Source organism: Arachis ipaensis, chromosome B9, assembly GCF_059453495.1.
Source record: "Arachis ipaensis isolate K30076 ecotype BB chromosome B9, ASM5945349v1, whole genome shotgun sequence".
NCBI lineage: Eukaryota > Viridiplantae > Streptophyta > Magnoliopsida > Fabales > Fabaceae > Arachis > Arachis ipaensis.
The window spans coordinates 66,497,775-66,519,416 of NC_142444.1; positions in this window are offsets into that span (position 1 = coordinate 66,497,775).

Consider the following 21,642-nt stretch of genomic DNA (forward strand, 5'->3'; position numbering starts at 1 on the left):
ATATGTGTGTTAAGTGTTTTCAGAGATTACAGGGCAGGAACTGCTTGGAGGATAGAAAGGAAGCATGCAAAAGTGGAAGGAATACAAGAAACTGAAGGAACTGCTAAAGCTGTCCAGCCTGACCTCTTGGTACTAAATCGACCATAACTTGAGCTACAGAGGTCCAAATGATGCGGTTCTAGTTACGTTGAAAAGCTAACGTCCGGGGCTTCGAAATGATATATAATATATTATAGTTGCTCTGACGATAAGTGAAGCGAACGCATGATTCACACGGATGCGTCGCAGTGACGAAAAACCAGCGTGGCAGATTTCGCAACCAGCGATTTCTGGACTGTTTCTGGCCCAGTTTTCGGCCCAGAAAACACATATTAGAGGTTATAAAGTGGGGGATTCCATTCATTCATGAATCATACTTCATAATTCATAATTTTAGGTTTTAGATGTAGTTTTCTAGAGAGAGAGGTTCTCTCCTCTTTCTTAGGATTTAGGATTTAGGATTTAGATTTTTAGGATTAGGATTCCTTCGTTTTCTTCATTCCAGGTTCAATGTTCCTTTAATTTATGTTCTCTTCTACTTTTATTTATTTTATTACTTTAGTTTGTTTGTTTTCCCAAATTGATTTATGGATTCCTATGTTTAATTTGATTTCTTTATTTAATATAATTTGAGGTATTTCAGATTTAAGATTTCTTTCTTTTATTTATGTTACTGCTGCTTCCCATCTGAAGGCATTTTTATTCGAGTAGATTTTCTTCCCTTTTGGCTTTGGTTGAGTAATTGGTGACACTTGAGTTATCAAACTCAGCAGTTGATTAGAAATTGGGATTGCTGATTGATTTGGATCCCTCTAAAGCTACTCTTTCCATAGGAGTTGACTAAGACTGAAGAATCAAGTTAATTAATCCACTTGACTTACCTTTATTTAGTAAGGGTTAACTAAGTGAGAGCAAAATCTAATTCTCATCACACCTGATAAGGATAACTAGGATAGGATTTCCAGTTCTTATACCTTGCCAAGAGTTTTCTTTTCTAATTATTAATTTATTTTTCTTGTCATTAAAAATTACTTGTTCCTTATTTTAAAAACCCAAAAATATACCTTTTTCCATAACTAATAATAAATCATACATCCCTGCAATTCCTTGAGAAGACGACCCGAGGTTTAAATACTTCGGTTATAAATTATTTGGGTTTTGTTTCCTGTGACAACCAAACTTTTGTACGAAAGGATTCTCTGTTGGTTTAGAAACTATACTTACAACGCGATTATATTTTTAATAAAATTCTTTACCGGCAGAAAGTCCGATCGTCAATATCCGACCTACCCAAACTCTCTTCCTTTATCATTTCGTGTTGACGAAGCCTGTGGTAGTGAAGAAGAAAGCCTCCTGGATTTCTTTTCGAGCTACTCAAGGAATAAAGATTTTCTCCATGTATGACGTTTCCTTTAGGGACTTTAAAAACTATTATTTCAAGGTCCGGGCTGTTGAGGGAGCTCGGCCCTTCTTTTTGGAAGAAAATGATGAGCCTACCTTCCCTTTGTGCTGGCAAAAGAATGTAGTAGTAGCTAGGTACTTGATGCGTGGCAGAAGTTAACCAATTTAAAGATTTCAATTAAGAGGACAGCGTTGCACGTATAGCTCTTAACCGGCTAAGATCTGCCTCACCAATTTAAAAAGGGTTGTCACAAATTTTAGAAATAAAATACTGGGAGTATGAGTCCCAGGTCGTCTCCCAACGAGTTGCAGGAAAGACTGCTATTTTATTAACCAGGGGTTTTAAGAAAAATTAAGTTTTGATAACGAGTAATTAAAATGATTAAAAATTAAAGCAATAAAAATAAACTAAGAATAATTATTGATACTCTAAATAAAAGGCCTTGACTGGGGGAATAATTAAATGGAATTTTTATCCTTGTTGGGATCTTCTCAAGTGTAGTGTAAAAAGGGTGTTGTTCTCACTCGGTTATCCCTTACTAAATAAGGAAAAGTATGGTGATTAAACTAACTCTTACCCTCAAATCCTAGTCCTCTCCCTTGGGGAGGTCTAGCGCTAGTAGGTATGGAATTAGCTAACAACGTCCAATTCAACCAAGCACTTGAGCATTCAAACTCAAGTATCTCCTCTTAATCAACCCCATGTCAAGTAGAAATTCTAATCCATTGACATGAAATTAATAACCATAAAAATATGAGAAGACATATTTAAATGAAATAAAATAGAGAATTAAAATTAATTAAAATAAAAAGAACTCTATATATTAATTTGAACAGAGTCAATGAGTAACTAATTAAAAGTAAGGGAGTAAGGAAACAAACTAAAGTAATGTCTTCAACGGAGGTAATGACTCTCAGCATCCAAAAATCCAAGCAAAAGCATAAACTATCAATGTAATGCAAATAAAAAAAAACTCAGATCTAAAACTGATGTAATCCTAATGTGATGAATCTGAATGTGTGTGGATGCGTATTGAGTCTCAGCATGTTCCCTAGGTTTAGTCTGTGTTTCTGGGCCAAAAACTGGATCAAAATGCGGCCCCAAATCGCCCCCAGCGTATTTTGTTATTTCTGCAGATCGCGCAGGTCACGCGTACGCGTCATCCACGCGTTCGCGTCATTCAGCGATTTTCATTGTCACGCGTTCGCGTTGTTCACGCATTCGCATCATTCGTGCAGACTCCAATCCACGCGTTTGGGTCAGGCACGCATTCGCGTCGCTGTGAATTCTCCAATTCGCACATTCGAGTGGGCTATGCGCTCGCGTCATTGCTCACTGGTCATCTCCTTAGTTTCTTGTGTTCCTTCCATTTTTGCAAGCCTCCTCTCCAATTTCCAAGTCATTCATGCCCTATGAGGCCTGAAACACTTAACTCACGGATCACAGCATCGAATGGGATAAAGAAGAATTAAAATACGTAATTAAAAGTCTCTAGGAAGCAAGTTTTCAACCATGGAATGATTTTGGGAAGGAATTGTAAATACATGCTAATCATATGAATAAGTGGGTAAAGATTTGATAAAACCACTCAATTAAACACAATATAAATCATAAAACAATGGTTTATCAACCTCCCCACACTTAAACATTAGCATGGCCTCATGCTTAGTTGAAGGATATAAAGTAAATGAGTAGGGAAATGTAAATCTCATGAAATGCAATGCAACCTATAGTAAATAAACTCTTCAAGACAAGCATAAATCAAATTCCACTAATTCAATTTATATAGTAAAAACAGGTAACATTGTAGGAAGATAGCTCATGAAAGCAGGGAACATAGAATCAAGCATTGAACCTTCATTGATGGTATATGTGCACTCTATTCTCTCAAGTGTATAGGGTAATCACTCTACTCTTCTCTAATCATGCTTTCTAAATTTTGTTCTTCACCTAACCAATCAACAATAATTAGCATACCGATGCAAACATCATGAGGTCTTTTTAAGGTTGTAATGGGGCTAAGGTAAGGGTGAGGGTATGTATATATGGCTATGTGAGCTTATAAATTAAATCTTTAATTAACCTAAGCTTTAACCTAACATACATATACTCTATATAACTTTAGAATCATGCCTAGCTACCCCTAATTTTCACTTTTGCATTACATACTCATGCATCAAATTTTTTTTTATTACACATGCATTGATCTTTGAACTTAACTTAACTTAGAATCGGGATAATTTTGTCCTCTTATTATTATATATATAAAAATATTTTTTATTTTTTTATTTTTTATTTTTTTTAACTTAAATAGAAAAATAAACATAACTTATCAATGCACATGAATTTTTAATTTTTCTGGTCTCACATGAGTAGGTACCCAAATTCCCATTATTTTATCATGACACATCCCCTTATTAACCCTTGTTCCACAATTCTCCCATACTTAATTAACACACAATTTCTATCTTAAGCTAACTAAAGATTCAATTGGAATATTTAATTATTTTTTCTGCTTAAGGCTAGTAATGTGGTAAAATATAGAACAAATGGGATTAAAAGGCTCAAAGTGGCTGACAAAGGTAATTTAAAGGGTAGGCTTATTTGGGATAAGTGAGCTAAACAAATAATGGCCTCAATCATACGCATGAATATAACATATTAAATATTGGACATATAGGATGAAACAAAATAAGATTACAATCATAGAGAAGTAAACACACAAGAATAAAATATTTATGGTTAAATAATGTAACCATGTAATTAAGCTCAAATCTCACAGGTTTGTGTTCTTAGCTTTTTAAACTATGTTCCAAATACAACTTCAAACAAATTTAACACAAAAGTTTTGATTTAAATTAGTGAAATTTTTCAAAAATAGGGTCTTAGAAGAAACTTATTATTTTCTAACCAAATAGAACATACATTCAAATAACCTATTTCTATGCAATCTGTCTTATTCTACAAAAGAAAAATTAACTAAATATCCTATTTCATTGGTGTTTAAGGAAGAGAAATTACCTCCAGAAGTCAGGTACTGACCGACCTCCCCACACTTAAGGCTTTGCGCCGTCCTCGGTGCCATCTGTTAGGAACAAAAGGGGGCTGGTAGCAGCATCTCCACCATTGGGACCATCATGGCTCCCTGTGAACGTAAATGAAGTGGAGTCTGGGGTGTCCGGGTCTTTGTAGTTTCCCATAAGTAGCTCCTTGAGGTATGTGAATCGGCGCTTGTTACGGCGCTCTCTTAACTTTGCTTTGTGTTCCTGCCGATCCAACTTTTCAAGTATCTGATGGAGCAGTTGGTTTGTTGTAGGTGCTTGTGGTGTTGAAGGAGGAATGTCTTCAGCCGATTCTGTAGGCTGGCTTGTAGTGGCTACTGGCGGTCTGATATATTTCCCATTAGGGACGTACTGATCATCCCGTGGAAGTAAGGCTTTGGTGTCCCCAGCTCTATAGGAGACTCCAGCTGTCGAGACGAGATCTGAAACCAAGGCGGGAAAAGGTAAGCTGCCCGCAATTTATATGTGTCCCATTGCATTCCGGATGTGTCTTGGTAAGTTTAGGTGCTGGTTTGTAAGGATACACCAGAGTAAAACAGCCATGTCTGCAGTGAAGGAGGACTCGTGAGTGCTCAGAAAGACGTAATGAGACATAATCTGTGCCCATACTCGAGCCTCCAAGGTAAGTGTTGAAGCCGATATGCCCTTAGGTCGAGAACGATGGTATCCGTAGATCCATCTGCTGCCAGGTTGTGCTATAACTCTGAGAACGGTGTCCCAGTCAAATTGGTATGTCTAGCGCTTGAGTGAGCCTTCTTGGAATGCGTCCAATCCTTCTGGAGCAGGGGGAAGATCTAAAGCTTGTTCAATGGCCTCTTCAGTTATGGGGACTTGCTTCTGACAGACATAGACAGACTGCGTGGTTGGCATGTGAATGTTGGAGTAGAATTCTACTACCCATAAGAGATTAACCTGCCGTGGCTATCTCCGTAGGAATCCCATTGTCTTCGTTCAATTTGTGGCTCAACAAATTCAGCAATGCGGGTCGGAAGGATTCGAAGGTGCTCATTGTTATAATTCCTTGCTGCCAGGATGGGGAACATCTGCTCACAGTAGCGGTTAGAAAACCGTGCAGTGTCCTTTGCTGGGAAGGCTTTTTCTTTTTCATCGACCTTGATGATCCTCTTGATTCTTTTTGTTGAGAGCTTTACTGCTGTTGAAGATGGCTCTGCCACTAATACTTTTTTTGTTCCTCTCTTTGCTGGTGGTTTGGGAGTAGCTTTCTCTTTGCCTTTCTTGGTGGCCATCCTGAAAAAGGAAAGAGAAAGTAATTTGTAAAGTGAAGGGTTCGAGCAAGGGAGCGAATATTATGAGTGGTAATCAATGCACGGTAAGGAAGGATGTCGTTAACACATTGTCTAGACTACATGTGAAAAGTTCATCTTAGGTAATATAGTAAGTGCATGTGATGGTAATTAAATTCAAGATGTTTATTGGCATGCCGGCTGGTGCACGAATTGTAAATCACACTTTTCACAACTCATACCACTAACCAGCAAGTGCACTGGGTCGTCCAAGTAGTACCTTACGTGAGTAAGGGTCGAATCCCACGGAGATTGTTGGCTTGAAGCAATTTATGGATATCTTGTAATTCTTAGTCAATATATCAATTATAATTATCAGTTTGGATTGCGAAAAATAAAAGAGCATGAATTAAATACTTGTTATGCAGTAATGGAGAATATGTTGGAGTTTTGGAGATGCTTTGTCTTCTGAATCTCTGCTTTCCTACTGTCATCTTCTTCACGCACGCAAAGTTCCTCCTATGGCAAGCTGTGTGTTGGTGGATCACCATTGTCAATGGCTACCATCCGTCCTCTCAGTGAAAATGGTCCAAATGCGCTGTCACCGCACGACTAATCATTTGTCGGTTCTCACTCATGCTGGAATAGGATCTATTGATCCTTTTGCGTCTGTCACTATGCCCAGCACTCGTGAGTTTGAAGCTCATCATAGTCATTCAATCCCTGAATCCTACTCGGAATACCACAGACAAGGTTTAGACTTTCCGGATTCTCAAGAATGCTGCCAATGGATTCTAGCTTATACCACGAAGATTCTGATTAAGAAATCCAAGAGATACCCATTCAATCGAAGGTAGAACGGAGGTGGTTGTCAGTCACGCATTCATAGGTTGAAAATGGTGATGAATGTCACGGATAATCACATACATCAAATTGAAGTGCGAATGAACATCTTAAGTAGAAACAAGCGTGTTTGAATAGAAAACAGAAATAATTGCATTAATTCATCGGGACACAGCAGAGCTCCTCACCCCCCAACAATGGAGTTTAGAGACTCATGCCATCAAAGAGTACAAAGTTCAGATCTAAAAATGTCATGAGATTCAAAATAAATCTCTAAAAGTTGTTTAAATACTAAACTAGTAACCTAGGTTTACAGAAAATGAGTAAACTATGATAGATAGTGCAGAAATCCACTTCCGGGGCCCACTTGGTGTGTGCTGGGGCTGAGACTTGAGCTTTACACATGCCTAGGCTGTTTCTGGAGTTAAACGCCAGGTTGTAACCTGTTTTGGGCGTTTAACTCCAACTTGTAACCTGTTTCTGGCGTTTAACGCCAGAATAGGGCAGAGAACTGGCGTTGAATGCCAGTTTGCGTCATCTAAACTCGAGCAAAGTATAAACTATTATATATTTATGGAAAGCCCTGGATGTCTACTTTCCAACGCAATTTAGAACGTACCATTTAAACTCTTGTAGCTCCAGAAAATCCACTTTGAGTGCAGTGAGGTCAAAATCCAACAGCATCTGCAGTCCTTTTTCAGCCTCTGAATCAGATTTTTGCTCAAGTCCCTCAATTTCAGCTAGAAAATACCTAAAATCACAGAAAAACACACAAACTCATAGTAAAGTCCAGAAATGTGATTTTTATTTAAAAACTAATAAAAATATACTAAAAACTAATCAAATCATACTAAAAACTATGTAAAAACAATGCCAAAAAGCGTATAAATTATCCGCTCATCACAACACCAAACTCAAATTGTTGCTTATCCCCAAGCAACTGAAAACCAAATAGGATAAAAAGAAGAGAATATACTATAAATTCCAAAATATCAATGAAACTTAGCTCCAATCAGATGAGCGGAACTAGTAGCTTTTTGCCTCTTGAATAGTTTTGGCATCACACTTTATCCATTGAAGTTCAGAATGATTGGCATCTATAGGAACTTAGGTTTCAAATAGTGTTATTGATTCTCCTAGTTCTGTTTGTTGATTCTTGAACACAGCTACTTTATATGTCTTGGCCGTGGCCCTAAGCACTTTGTTTTCCAGTATTACCACCGGACACATAAATGCCACAGACACATAACTGGGTGAACCTTTTCAGATTGTGACTCAGCTTTGCTAGAGTCCCCAATTAGAGGTGTCCAGGGTTCTTAAGCACACTCTGTTTTTGCTTTGGACCTCGACTTTAACTGCTCAGTCTCAAGTTTTCACTTGACACCTTCACGCTACAAGCACATGGTTAGGGACAGCTTGGTTTAGTCGCTTAGGCCAGGATTTTATTCCTTTAGGCCCTCCTATCCACTGATGCTCAAAGCCTTGGATCCTTTTTATTACCCTTGCCTTTTGGTTTTAAGGGCTATTGGCTTTTTACTCTTGCCTTTTGGTTTAAAGAGCTTTTGGCTTTTTCTGCTTGCTTTTTCTTTTTCTTTCCTTTTGTTTTTTCGCCATTTTTTTCGCAAGATTTTGTATTCACTACTTTTTCTTGCTTCAAGAATCAATTTTATGATTTTTCAGATTATCAATAATATTTCTCCTTTTCATCATTCTTTCAAGAGCCAACAATTTTAACATTCATAAACAACAAATTCAAAAGATATATGCACTGTTCAAGCATTCATTCAGAAAACAAAAAGTATTGTCACCACATCAAAATAATTAAACTAATTTCAAGGATGAATTCGAAATTATGTACTTCTTGTTCTTTTGTAATTAAAACATTTTTCATTTAAGAAAGCTGATGGATTCATAGGACATTCATAGCTTTAAGACATGGATACTTAAATACTAATGATCATATAGTAAAGGCACAAACATAAATAAAATATAAGGCTCAAAAACCGAAAAACAGGAAAATAAGAACAAGGAGATTAAGGAACGAGTCCACCTTAGTGAGGGTGGCGTCTTCTTCCTCTTGAAGAACCAATGGTGTTCTTGAGTTCCTCTATGTCTCTTCCTTGCCTTTGTTGCTCCTCCCTCATAGCTCTTTGATCTGCAGTCAATTGCTCTACCACTGAATTATGGACCCTTGAGATGAATCTCTCCATCTCCCATGATTTAGAGGTGGAAGCTTTTAACTTCCCTTTCCTCCTTCTAGAGGTTTCTCCGGCCTTAGGTGCCATAAATGGTTATGGAAAAACAAAAAGCAATGCTTTTACCACACCAAACTTAAAAGGTTTGCTCGTCCTCGAGCAAAAGAAGAAAGAAATGGAGAAGATGGAGGAGATGGAGGTGTGTGAATGGGTGGGTTTGGGAGGGAAATAGTTTGAATTTGAATGGTGAGGTAGGTGGGGATCCTGTGGGGTCCACAGATCTAGAGGGGTCAAGGACTTAGCATCCCTGCTCCATTTAGGCGTGTAAAATGCCCTTAGAATGCATGTCTGGCGTTAAACGCCAGCTTGCTGCTTGTTTCTGGCGTTTAACACCAATTCTATGCTCTGTTCTGGCGTTAAACGCCAGTCTGGTGCTTATTTCTGGCGTTTAACGCTAGCTTGATGCTTCTTTCGGGCGTTAAATGCCAACTTGTTGCTTCTTACTGGCGTTTAAACACTAGTAAGCTCTTCCTCCAGGGTGAGCTATTTTTAATGCTGTTTTACATTCTGTTTTTTATTTTTCAATAGTTTTTGTGACTTCATATGATCATCAACCTATAGAAAACATAAAATAGCAATGGAAACTAAATAGATATAGTTAAATAATATTGGGTTGCCTCCCAACAAGCGCTTCTTTATTGTCTTTAGCTGGACCTTGCTGAGCTTTTAATCTAGCCTCAGCCTTGAGCACTCTTGCTCAACATTGCCTTCAAGATAATGCTTGATTCTCTGTCCATTAACAATGAACTTCTTATTAGAATCAATGTCTTGAAGCTCCACATAGCCATATGGTGACACACTTGTAATCACATATAGTCCCCTCCACCGGGATTTTAGTTTCCCGGGGAATAGCCTGAGCCTAGAGTTAAACAGCAGAACCTTCTATCCTGGTTCAAAGACTCTAGATGACAGCTTTCTGTCATGCCACCTTTTTGCTTTCTCTTTGTAAAGCTTGGCATTTTCGAAAGCAGTGAGTCTGAATTCCTCTAGCTCATTCAGCTGGAGCAATCTTTTTTCTCCAGCTAATTTGGCATCAAAGTTTAGGAGTCTAGTTGCCCAGTAGGCCTTATGCTCCAGTTCCACGGGTAGATGACAGGCCTTACCATACACAAGCTGCTATGGAGAGGTCCCTATAGGAGTCTTGAATGCTGTTCTGTAAGCCTACAGAGCATCATCCAAGCTTCTTGCCTAATCCTTTCTACGGGTACTTACAGTCCGTTGCAGGATTCTTTTTTGTTCTCTATTAGAGACTTCAGCTTGCCCATTTGTCTGTGGATGATATGGAGTTGCCACCTTGTGACTAATTCCATTCCGGACCATAGCAGAGTAAAGCTGTTTGTTGCAGAAGTGAGTGCCCCCATCACTAATTAGTGCTCTAGGGACACCAAACCTGCTGAAGATATGTTTCTGGAGGAACTTCATCACTGTCTTAGTATCATTAGTGGGTGTGGTAATGGCCTCTACCCATTTGGATACATAGTCGACTGCCACCAGAATATAAGTGTTTGAGTATGATGGTGGGAAAGGCCCCATGAAGTCAATACCCCATACATCAAACAACTCAATCTCCAAGATTCCTTGTTGAGGCATGGTGTAACCATGAGGCAGATTACCAGATCTCTGGCAACTGTCACAGTTACATACAAACTCTCGGGAATCCCTATAGAGGGTAGGCCAGTAGAAGCCACATTGGAGGACCTTGGTGGCTATTCGCTCACCTCCGAAATGGCCTCCATATTGTGACCCATGGCAATGCCATAAGATCTTCTATGCTTCTTCTCTAGGCACACACCTACGGATTATTCCGTCTGCACATCTCTTAAAGAGATAGGGTTCATCCCACAAGTAGTACTTTGCATCAGTAATTAATTTTTTCTTTTGTTGCCTGCTGTACTCCTTGGGTATGAACCTTGCAGCTTTATAGTTTGCAATGTCTGCAAACCATGGTGTTTCCTGAATGGCGAACAAATGTTCATCAGGAAAGGTTTCAAAGATCTCAATAGAGGGAAAGGACGCCCCTTCTACTGGCTCTATCCGGGACAGATGATCAACCACTTAGTTTTCTGTCCCATTTCTGTCTCTTATTTCTATATCAAACTCTTGCAGAAGCAACACCCATCTTATGAGCCTAGGTTTTAAATCCTGCTTTGTAAGTAGATATTTAAGAGCAGCATGGTTAGTGTACACAATCACTTTTAATTCTACTAAGTATGATCTAAACTTGTCAATGGCATAAACCACTGCAAGCAATTCTTTTTCTGTGGTTGTGTAATTTTTCTGGGCATCATTTAAAACACGGCTAGCATAATAAATGACATGCAGAAACTTGTTATGTCTCTGCCCCAATACTGCACCAATGGCATGGTCACTGGCATCACACATTAGTTCGAATCGAAATGTCCAGTCTGGTGCAGAAATAATTGGTGCTGTGACCAGCTTAGCTTTCAGAGTTTCAAACGCCTGCAGACACTCTGTGTCAAACACAAATGGCATGTCAGTAGCTAGCAGGTTGCTCAGAGGTTTTGCAATTTTTGAAAAATCCTTTATAAACCTCCTATAGAATCCTGCATGCCCCAGAAAGCTTCTGATTGCCTTAACGTTGGTAGGTGGTGGTAATTTTTCAATTACCTCTACCTTAGCTTGATCCACCTCTATTCCCTTATTCAAAATATTGTGCCCAAGGACAATCCCTTCAGTCACCATAAAGTGACATTTTTTTCAGTTTAAAACCAGGTTAGTCTCTTGGCATCTTTTCAGAACCATTGTCAGGTGATCAAGACATGAGCTGAATGAGTCTCCATATACTGAGAAGTCATCCATGAAGACTTCCAAAAATTTTTCCACCATATCAGAGAAAATAGAGAGCATGCATCTCTGAAAGGTTGCAGGCGCATTACACAGCCCAAATGGCATCCTTCTGTAGGCAAATACTCTAGATGGACATGTGAATACTATTTTCTCTTGATCTTGAAGATCTACTGCAATTTGGTTGTAGCCTGAATAGCCATCCATGAAGCAGTAATAATCATGACTTGCTAGTCTTTCTAGCATCTGGTCTATGAATGGTAAAGGAAAATGATCCTTCCTGGTGGCTGTATTGAGCCTTCTATAGTCAATACACATGTGCCACCCTGTAACTGTTCTTGTAGGAACCAGTTCATTTTTTCATTATGAACCACTGTCATGCATCATTTTTTGGGGACAACTTGGACAGGGCTCACCTAGGGGCTATCAGAAATAGGATAAATAATCTCAGGTAACTTGGTGACCTCTTTCTGCACCACTTCCATCATGGCTGGATTTAGCTGCCTCTGTGGTTGAACCATTGGCTTAGCATCATCCTCCAATAGGATCTTGTGCATGCATCTAGCTGGGCTTATGCCCTTAAGGTCACTTATGGACCACCCAAGAGCTGTCTTGTGTGTCCTTAGCACTTGAAGTAGTGCTTCCTCTTCCTATGGATTTAAAGCAGAGCTTATGATCACCGGAAAAGTGTCACCTTCTCCCAGAAATGCATATTTCAGGGATGGTGGTAATGGTTTGAGCTCAGGTTTTTGAGGTTTTTCCTCTTCCTGAGGAATTTCCAGAGGCTCTTTTATCTCCTCTGAATCCTCCAAATCAGGCTGAGCATCTTTAAAGATGTCTTCTAGCTCTGATTCGAGACTCTCAGCTATGTTGATCTCCTCTACCAAAGAGTCAATAAGATCAACTTTCATGCAGTCTTTTGGTGTGTCTGGATGCTGCATGGCTTTGACAGCATTTAACTTGAACTCATCCTCATTGACCCTCAAGGTTACTTCCCCCTTTTGGACATCAATGATAGTTCGTCCAGTTGCTAGGAAAGGTCTTCCTAGAATGAGAGTAGCACTCTTGTGCTCCTCTATTTCCAGCACTACAAAGTCAGTGGGAAAGGCAAATGGCCCAACCCTAACAATCATGTCTTCAATTACGCCTGATGGGTATTTAATGGAGCCATCAGTAAGTTGGAGACATATCCTGGTTGGTTTGACTTCTTCAGTTAAACCAAGCTTTCTGATAGTAGATACAGGTATTAGGTTGATGCTTGCCCCAAGATCACATAAGGCTGTCTTGGTGCAATCACCCTCTAATATGCATGGTATCATAAAGCTCCCGGGATTTTTAAGCTTTTCTGGGAAGCTTTTCAGAATGACTGCACTGCATTCTTCAGTGAGGAGAACTCTTTCAGTTTCTCTCCAATCCTTCTTATGACTCAAGATCTCTTTCATGAACTTGGCATAAGAGGGTATTTGCTTAAGTGCCTCTGCAAATGGAATCTTTATTTCAAGAGTCCTGAGGTAGTCTGCAAAGCGAGCGAATTGCTTATCTTGCTCCTCTTGGCGGAGTTTTTGAGGATAAGGCATCTTGGCTTTGTATTCCTCAACCTTGGTTGCTGCAGGTTTATTTCCTACAGAAGTGGTTGGAGAAGCCTTTTTAGAGGGGTTGTTATCAGCATTTGTGTTTGTCTGATCCCTCACTGGCGTTTGAATGCCAGGGTTAGAAGCTTGATTGGCGTTGGACGCCAACTTCCTACCTGTTTCTGGCATTTGAACGCCAAAACTGAGCTTCCATTGGGCGTTTGACGCCAGCTCCTTGCCTATTCCTGGCGTTTGAACACCAGAACTTCGCGTGGGTTGGGCGTCTAACGCCAACCTTGCATCTTTTTCTGGCGTTTGAACGCCAGAGTTGTTCCTCTCTGGGCCCTTACTGTCCTCAGAGGGATTTTGGATAATATTTTGCTCATTCTCTATCAGTTGTTCTTTTCTTGGCTTTCTGCTGCTCTGAAGTGAGGTATTTAATGTTTTCCCACTTCTTAATTAAACTGCCTGGCACTCTTCTGTTATCTGCTTTGATAACTACTATTTTGTATGATTCAATGGTGCCTCCATATTTTTATTAGCATTTTTAGTGTCTTGTAGCATCTCCTTGAATTCTGCTAGCTGTTTTGTTAGAAAGCACAATTGTTGATTGAGTTCAGCAACTTGTTCTGGAGGACCAAGTTCAATAGACACTTCTTTGGCTTCTTCTTTTATGGAGGACCCATTACTTATGTACAGATGCTGGTTTCTAGCAACTATATCAATAAGCTTTCGAGCCTCTTCAATAGTTTTCCTCATGTGTATAGATCGACCAGCAGAGTGGTCTAGGGACATCTGAGCTCCTTCTGTAAGCCCATAGTAGAAGATGTCTAATTGCACCCACTCCGAAAACATTTCAGAGGGGCATTTCTTTAGCATCCCTCTGTACCTCTCCCAGGCATTATAAAGGGATTCATCATCCTCTTGTTTAAAGCCTTGGATGTCCAGCCTTAGCTGTGTCATCCTTTTTGGAGGGAAATATTGATTCAGGAATTTGTCTGATAACTGTTTCTATGTCCTTATGCTTGCTGTGGGTTAGTTATTTAACCACCTTTTAGCTTGATCTTTTACAGCAAACGGAAATAGTAACAGTCTGTATACATCCTGATCTACCTCCTTGTCACGTATTGTGTCAGCAATTTGCAAGAATTATGCCAAAAACTCAGTAGGTTCTTCTTGTGGAAGACCGGAATACTGGCAATTTTACTGCACCATGACAATGAGCTGAGGATTTAGCTCAAAACTACTTACCTTGATAGGAGGTATACAGATACTACTCCCGTATGCAGCAGTAATGGGGTTAGCATATGACCCCAGAGTCCTTCTGGACTGTTCATTTCCACTTTTGTCCATGAAGGAGAAAGGGAGATGATGCGGATTGCAAAGAAAATATTTTTTTTTGAAAATTGAAATTAAAATAAAATAAAATGAAATAAATGAAAAATTGACTATAATTTCGAAAATTTGAAGAAAAAGAAATAAAAGAACATTGAAAACTAAATTAATTAATTAAAAAGATTTGAAAAAGATGTGGGTGAGGATTTTCGAAAAAAAAATGAAGAGAGAGAAATTGGTTAGGAAGTTTTGAAAAAGATACGTCTTAAAATTAAAGATACTAGTAAGAAAATAAAATAAAATAAAATAAAAAAAGAAAAGATATGAAAAAGATTTGATTTTAAGATTTGAGATTAGAAAAGATAGGATAAGCTAGGTAAGAGAAGATAAGGAATTTAAATTAAAAAAGTTTTGAAAATTAAATTTTAAATTTGAAAATTAAATTTTGAAATTTGAAATTTGAAATTTGAAATTTTGAATTTTGAATTTTTGGAAGTTGAAATTTGAAATTTGAAATAAGATAAGATAAGTTTTTGAAAAAGATATGATTTTTGAAAAAGATTTGATTTTTTTTGAAATTTAAAACTAAGATAAGATAAGATAAAAATTTTAAGATCAAGATACAAAGAAGACTCAAGAACACCTTGAAGACTCACAAGAACAACAAGAATAAAATTCAAAGACTCAAGAACATAAAAAGAACACCAAACTTAAAACTTTTGGAAAACTAAAAATAAATTTTCAAAAATTAAAGAAAAATAACAAGAGAACACCAAACTTATAAGTTTGACACAAGATTTAATCAAAGAAAAATTATTTTTGAAAAAGTTTTAAAAGGATGATTCCCAATTACCAAGAACATAAGCACAACACACTAGCCAATTGAGCTGTAAATTTAAAGTGTTTTTTTTTAAAAAGTATTTAATGTATAAATTTTTTTTTGTATAATGATAATTTGAAAACGCACAAGAAAAGCAAGAAAACAGACAGAACAGGAAAAATTAAAGATCAAACAAGAAAAATAGCAAGAACAACTTGAAGATCAAGAAAGAACAATGAACATAAATGCGAAAATTTAAAATAAAGTAAAAACATGCAATTGACACCAAACTTAAAATATGAAAGTAAACTGAAACAGAAAAACTCAATTATTAGTTTATAAAAAATTTTCGAAAAATTTAAAAAGAGAAAATAAGGATTTAAAAAAAAAAATTTCAACCAAAAACAATAATAGAAGACGCAATTTTAGTGACTCTAAACTAAGAAGATAAATTTTTCCTAATCTAAGAAACAAAATAAACCGTCAGTTGTCCAAACTCGAACAATCCCCGGCAATGGCACCAAAAACTTGGTGCACGAATTGTAAATCACACTTTTCACAACTCGTACCACTAACCAGCAAGTGCACTGGGTCGTCCAAGTAGTACCTTACGTGAGTAAGGGTCGAATCCCACGGAGATTGTTGGCTTGAAGCAATCTATGGTTATCTTGTAATTCTTAGTCAGGATATCAATTATAATTATCAGTTTGGATTGCGAAAAATAAAAGAGCATGAATTAAATACTTGTTATGCATTAATGGAGAATACGTTGGAGTTTTGGAGATGCTTTGTCTTCTGAATCTCTGCTTTCCTACTGTCATCTTCTTCACGCACGCAAGGTTCCTCCTATGGCAAGCTGTGTGTTGGTGGATCACCGTTGTCAATGGCTACCATCCATCCTCTCAGTGAAAATTGTCCAAATGTGCTGTCACCGCACGGCTAATCATCTGTCGGTTCTCACTCATGCTGGAATAGGATCAATTGATCCTTTTGCGTCTGTCACTACGCCCAGCACTCGTGAGTTTGAAGCTCGTCACAGTCATTCAATCCCTGAATCCTACTCGAAATACCACAGACAAGGTTTAGATTTTCCGGAATCTCAAGAATGCTGCCAATGGATTCTAACTTATACCACGAAGATTCTGATTAAGGAATCCAAGAGATACCCATTCAATCGAAGGTAGAACGGAGGTGGTTGTCAGTCACGCATTCATAGGTTGAGAATGGTGATGAATGTCACAGATCATCACATCCATCATATTGAAGTGCGAATGAACATCTTAGATAGAAACAAGCGTGTTTGAATAGAAAACAGAAATAATTGCATTAATTCATCAGGACACAGCAGAGCTCCTCACCCCTAACAATGGAGTTTAGAGAGTCATTCCGTCAAAGAGTACAAAGTTCAAAATAAATCTCTAAAAGTTATTTAAATACTAAACTAGTAACCTAGGTTTACAGAAAATGAGTAAACTATGATAGATAGTGCAGAAATCCACTTCCGGGGCCCACTTGGTGTGTGCTGGGGCTGAGACTTGAGCTTTACACATGCCTAGGCTGTTTCTGGAGTTAAACGCCAGGTTGTAACCTGTTTTGGGCGTTTAACTCCAACTTGTAACCTGTTTAACGCCAGAATAGGGCAGAGAACTGGCGTTGAATGCCAGTTTGCGTTATCTAAACTCAAGCAAAGTATAAACTATTATATATTTCTAGAAAGCCCTGGATGTCTACTTTCCAACGCAATTTAGAGCGTGCCATTTGAACTTCTGTAGCTCCAAAAAATCCACTTTGAGTGCAGTGAGGTCAGAATCCAACAGCATCTGCAGTCCTTTTTCAGCCTCTGAATCAGATTTTTGCTCAGGTCCCTCAATTTCAGCCAGAAAATACCTGAAATCATAGAAAATCAGATTTTTGCTCAGGTCCCTCAATTTCAGCCAGAAAATACCTGAAATCATAGAAAAACACACAAACTCATAGTAAAGTCTGGAAATGTGATTTTTATTTAAAAACTAATAAAAATATACTAAAAACTAATCAAATCATACTAAAAACTATGTAAAAACAATGCCAAAAACTGTATAAATTATCCGCTCATCACCGGCAAAGTCATGAGTAGCATAGATCAAGCATTCAATGTCCAAGTTAGATTACTAAGTCTTTCAAACTAATAACCTATTTGTATTGACAATTAAATTAAATTAATAAAATATAAAAAGGGTTTTGTGAAAAACAGGCATTAAAGTAGTAGGTTAACATAAAGGTAGTGCATGATGCCATACGGGCTTTTTCACAAACACATAGCATGCATGGTAAATATGTTGTTGAAAATATAAAATAGAACATGCAAGTAACTCTTTAAAAGGTAATATTAATTGTCAAACAAATCCATGATAATCCACAAGCAAAATATAGAAAATAAAGACCACAATAAATTTTTAACACCAATTAAAAGGAATAAAAAGAAAGAAATAAAAAGAAAAGGAAAATATAGATAAAGAAAATAAAAAGAAAAAGAAGAATAGAACATAATAAAAAATAAGAATAATAATGGAAAAGTAAAGAAGGAAGAAGATTAAACCTTGATAATGGGTGTAAAAAGAAAATAAAAGGGGGAGAGTAAAAAGTGAGAAAGAGTAGAGAAGGAAGAAGAGAGAAGAAGGAAGTAAGAAGGGATATGAAAAATTAGGATTTGGGGAAGAAAAGATAAGATATTTTGGCTGATCTGGATATTCTGTGCGTCGCACGTGACGCGGACGCGTGGGTCACGCGGTCGGGTGGTGTGATTTGTGCGAGTGGCGCGAGGGCAGCAACGAGTTCGCGCAACTCTCTGTCTCAAACTCATTTTGCCAAAATATTTGGGTGACACGATCGCGTGGTTGACGCGATCGCGTAGATGGCCATGTTTGGAGGATGACGCGGACGCGTGGGGCACGCGGTCGCGTGACTAGGCTGGTGCTTCTAGCATCACTCCAGCCCCACTCCATCATAACTTGCTGCCATACACCTCTTTGACGTCGATTTTTAAGGGAACGCGTTCGCGTGGGTGACGCGGATGCGTGGGCATATTTGTGCCTAAGGCACACCTCCAGCCATGCTTTCGTGTGACTCTCTGTCCAATTCTCTTTTCTTCAAAACGCACTGGTGACGCGGACGCGTCAGCGATGCTGCCGCGTCACGTGCGTGTTTTTTTTTTTAAATTAAAATAATATGCAGAATGCTCATGCAAACTATATGTAGCTATATGCAGGGATGATGAGAAGAGTCATTAACATCATAAAGTAAAAAAATAAAACTAATACTAAAAGGGAACGATCATACCATGGTGGGTTGTCTCCCACCTAGCACTTTGCTTTTACGTCCTTAAGTTGGATGCTCGTTAGGCTCATTCTGCTTCTCTTGGTGGGTCTACCAAGAGGAAAATCTCTAGTTCCTTTTGATTCTTCATCTTCTCACCATGATAAAGCATTAGGCGATGTCCATTGACCTTTAGAAATTTGGAGTTAGCAGGATGACACAGGTGGAAAACTCCGTATGGCTCTACCTTTTCTACTCTATATGGACCTTCCCATCTTGATCTCAGTTTACCCGGCATGAGCCTCAGTCTGGAGTTATATAGTTGAACTAACTCCCCTAGTCTGAATTCTCTCCTTTTAATGTGCTTGTCATGGACAACCTTCATTTTCTCCTTGTAACGCCTGGAGTTGTCATATGCTTCTAAGCGGAGATTCTCTAGTTTTGCTAGTTGCAGCTTTCTTTCAGTACCAGCTTTTGTATGATTTATGTTGCACTCTCTTACAGCCCAGAAAGCCTTGTGTTCCACCTCTACGGGGAGGTGGCAAGCCTTTCCGTATACCAAGCTGAAGGGGCTCATCCCAATGGGTGTCTTGTACGCAGTTCTATATGCCCAGAGTACGTCTTGTAGCTGGCACTCCAGTCCTTCCTATAAGGTTTTACTATCTTCTCCAGAATACGTTTAATCTCTCTGTTAGAGACTTCTGCTTGCCCATTGGTCTGGGGATGATAAGCTGTTTCTACTTTGTGAATTATCCCATGCTTTTTCAGTAATCCTGTTAGTCTCCTGTTACAAAAATGGGTGCCTTGATCGTTCACGATTGCTCGTGGTGATCCAAAGCGACATATAATATGGTTTTTAATAAAGGAAACAACAGTGTTAGCATCATCAGTGCGGGTAGGAATTGTTTCCACCCATTTAGAAACAGAATCTACGGCTAACAGTATATAAGAGTATTCGTTAGAATTTGGAAATGGACCCATGAAGTCAATGCCCCAAACATCGAAAATTTCACAAAAAAGCATAATCTGTTGAGGCATCTCATCCCTCTTGGATATATTACCAAACCTTTAGCATTGGAAATAAGATTTACAAAATTCAGCAGCATCTTTAAAAAGAGTAGGCCACCAGAATCCACAGTCTAGAATTTTTCTAGCTGTTCTTTGAGGGCCAAAATGTCCTCCACTCTCAGATGAGAGGCAGGCCTCTAAAATGGACTGGAATTTTGATTGAGGCACACACCGTCTAATTACCTGGTCAGCACTACACCTTCATAAATATGGATCATCCCATATATAATATTTGGACTCTGGTGCTTAGTAAAATTTGGAGGAAAAGTGTGGCTAACTAGATAATTAGCTACAGGTGCATACCAAGGAACTACTTCAGATACTGCTTGTAAGCTATCAAATGGGAAATTATCATTTATAGGAGTGGAGTTATCCTTAATGTGCTCAAGGCAACTCAAGTGGTCTGCCACTAAATTCTGGTTACCACTCCTGTCCTTAATTTCCAAATCAAATTCTTGTAGCAGCAGTATCCAACGTATTAGCCTTGGTTTGGACTCCTTTTTAGCTAATAAATATTTTAGAGCTACATGGTCTGAGTACACTACTACCCTAGTACTAAGTAAATAGGCTCAGAATTTATCCAGAGCAAAAACAATAGCAAGAAGCTCTTTTTCAGTAGTAGTATAATTAGACTGAGCAGCATCTAAAGTCTTAGATGCATAAGCAATTACAAAGGGTCTTTACCTTCGTGCTGAGCCAGCGCTGCTCCTACTGCATGGTTGGAAGCATCACACATAATTTCAAATGGCTGGCTCCAGTCTGGTCCTCTCATAATTGGAGCTTGAGTCAGGGCGGTCTTCAGCTTATCAAACGCTTGCATACAATCCTCACTAAACTCGAACTCAATTTCCTTCTGCAGTAATCTCGATAAAAGTAGGGCTACCTTATTGAAGTCCTTAATAAATCTCCTGTAAAAACCTGCGTGGCAAGGAACGAACGGACTTCTCTCATGGAGGAGGGGTAAGGTGAACTAGAAATAACATCCACCTTTGCTGGATCTACAGAAATGCCAGTATTAGAGACAACATGTCCTAGTACAATTCCTTGTTTGACCATAAAGTGATATTTTTCAAAATTTAATACAAGGTTTGTATTAACACATCTGTCTAACACTCTAGATAAACTATCCAAGCAAAGGCTAAATGAATCAGCATATATGCTGAAATCATCCATAAAAATCTCTATACAGTTCTTGATAAGATCAGAGAAAAGACTCATCATGCATCTTTGGAAAGTATCTGGTGCATTGCACAAGCCAAAGGGCATTCTCTTCTAAGCATAAGTCCCAAAAGGACATGTAAAAGTGGTATTTTCCTGATCTTCAGGAGCTATATGAATTTGAAAGTAGCCTGTATAACCATCTAAAATGTAGTAATGGGATTTACCTGACAGGCGATCAAGCATCTGATCAACGAATGGCAAGGGGGCAAGGGGTAGTGATCCTTGTGAGTGGCTTGGTTGAGACGCCTATAGTCAATGCAAACTCTCTATGAATTCTGCACTCTAGTTGTCAGGAGCTCTCCATGTTCATTTCTTACTGTTGTGACTCCAGACTTCTTGGGCACCACTTGTACTGGACTGACCCATTCACTGTCTGAGATGGGGTAAATGATATCTGCTTCAAGTAGTCTGGTTACTTCTTTCTTGACAACTTCTAAGATGGTGGGATTCAATCTTCTTTGAGGCTGATAGACAGGCTTTGCTCCCTCTTCTAAGAATATTCTATGTTCACAAACTTGAGGGCTAATGCCTATTATATCCGCCAAGCTCCATCCAATTGCTTTCTTATATTTTCTCAGCACACTGAGTAGCTGTTCTTCCTGTTGAGAAGTGAGTTCCTTTGCAATGATGACTGGAAACTTCTGCTTGTCCTCAAGGTAAGCATACTTGAGGTGTGGAGGGAG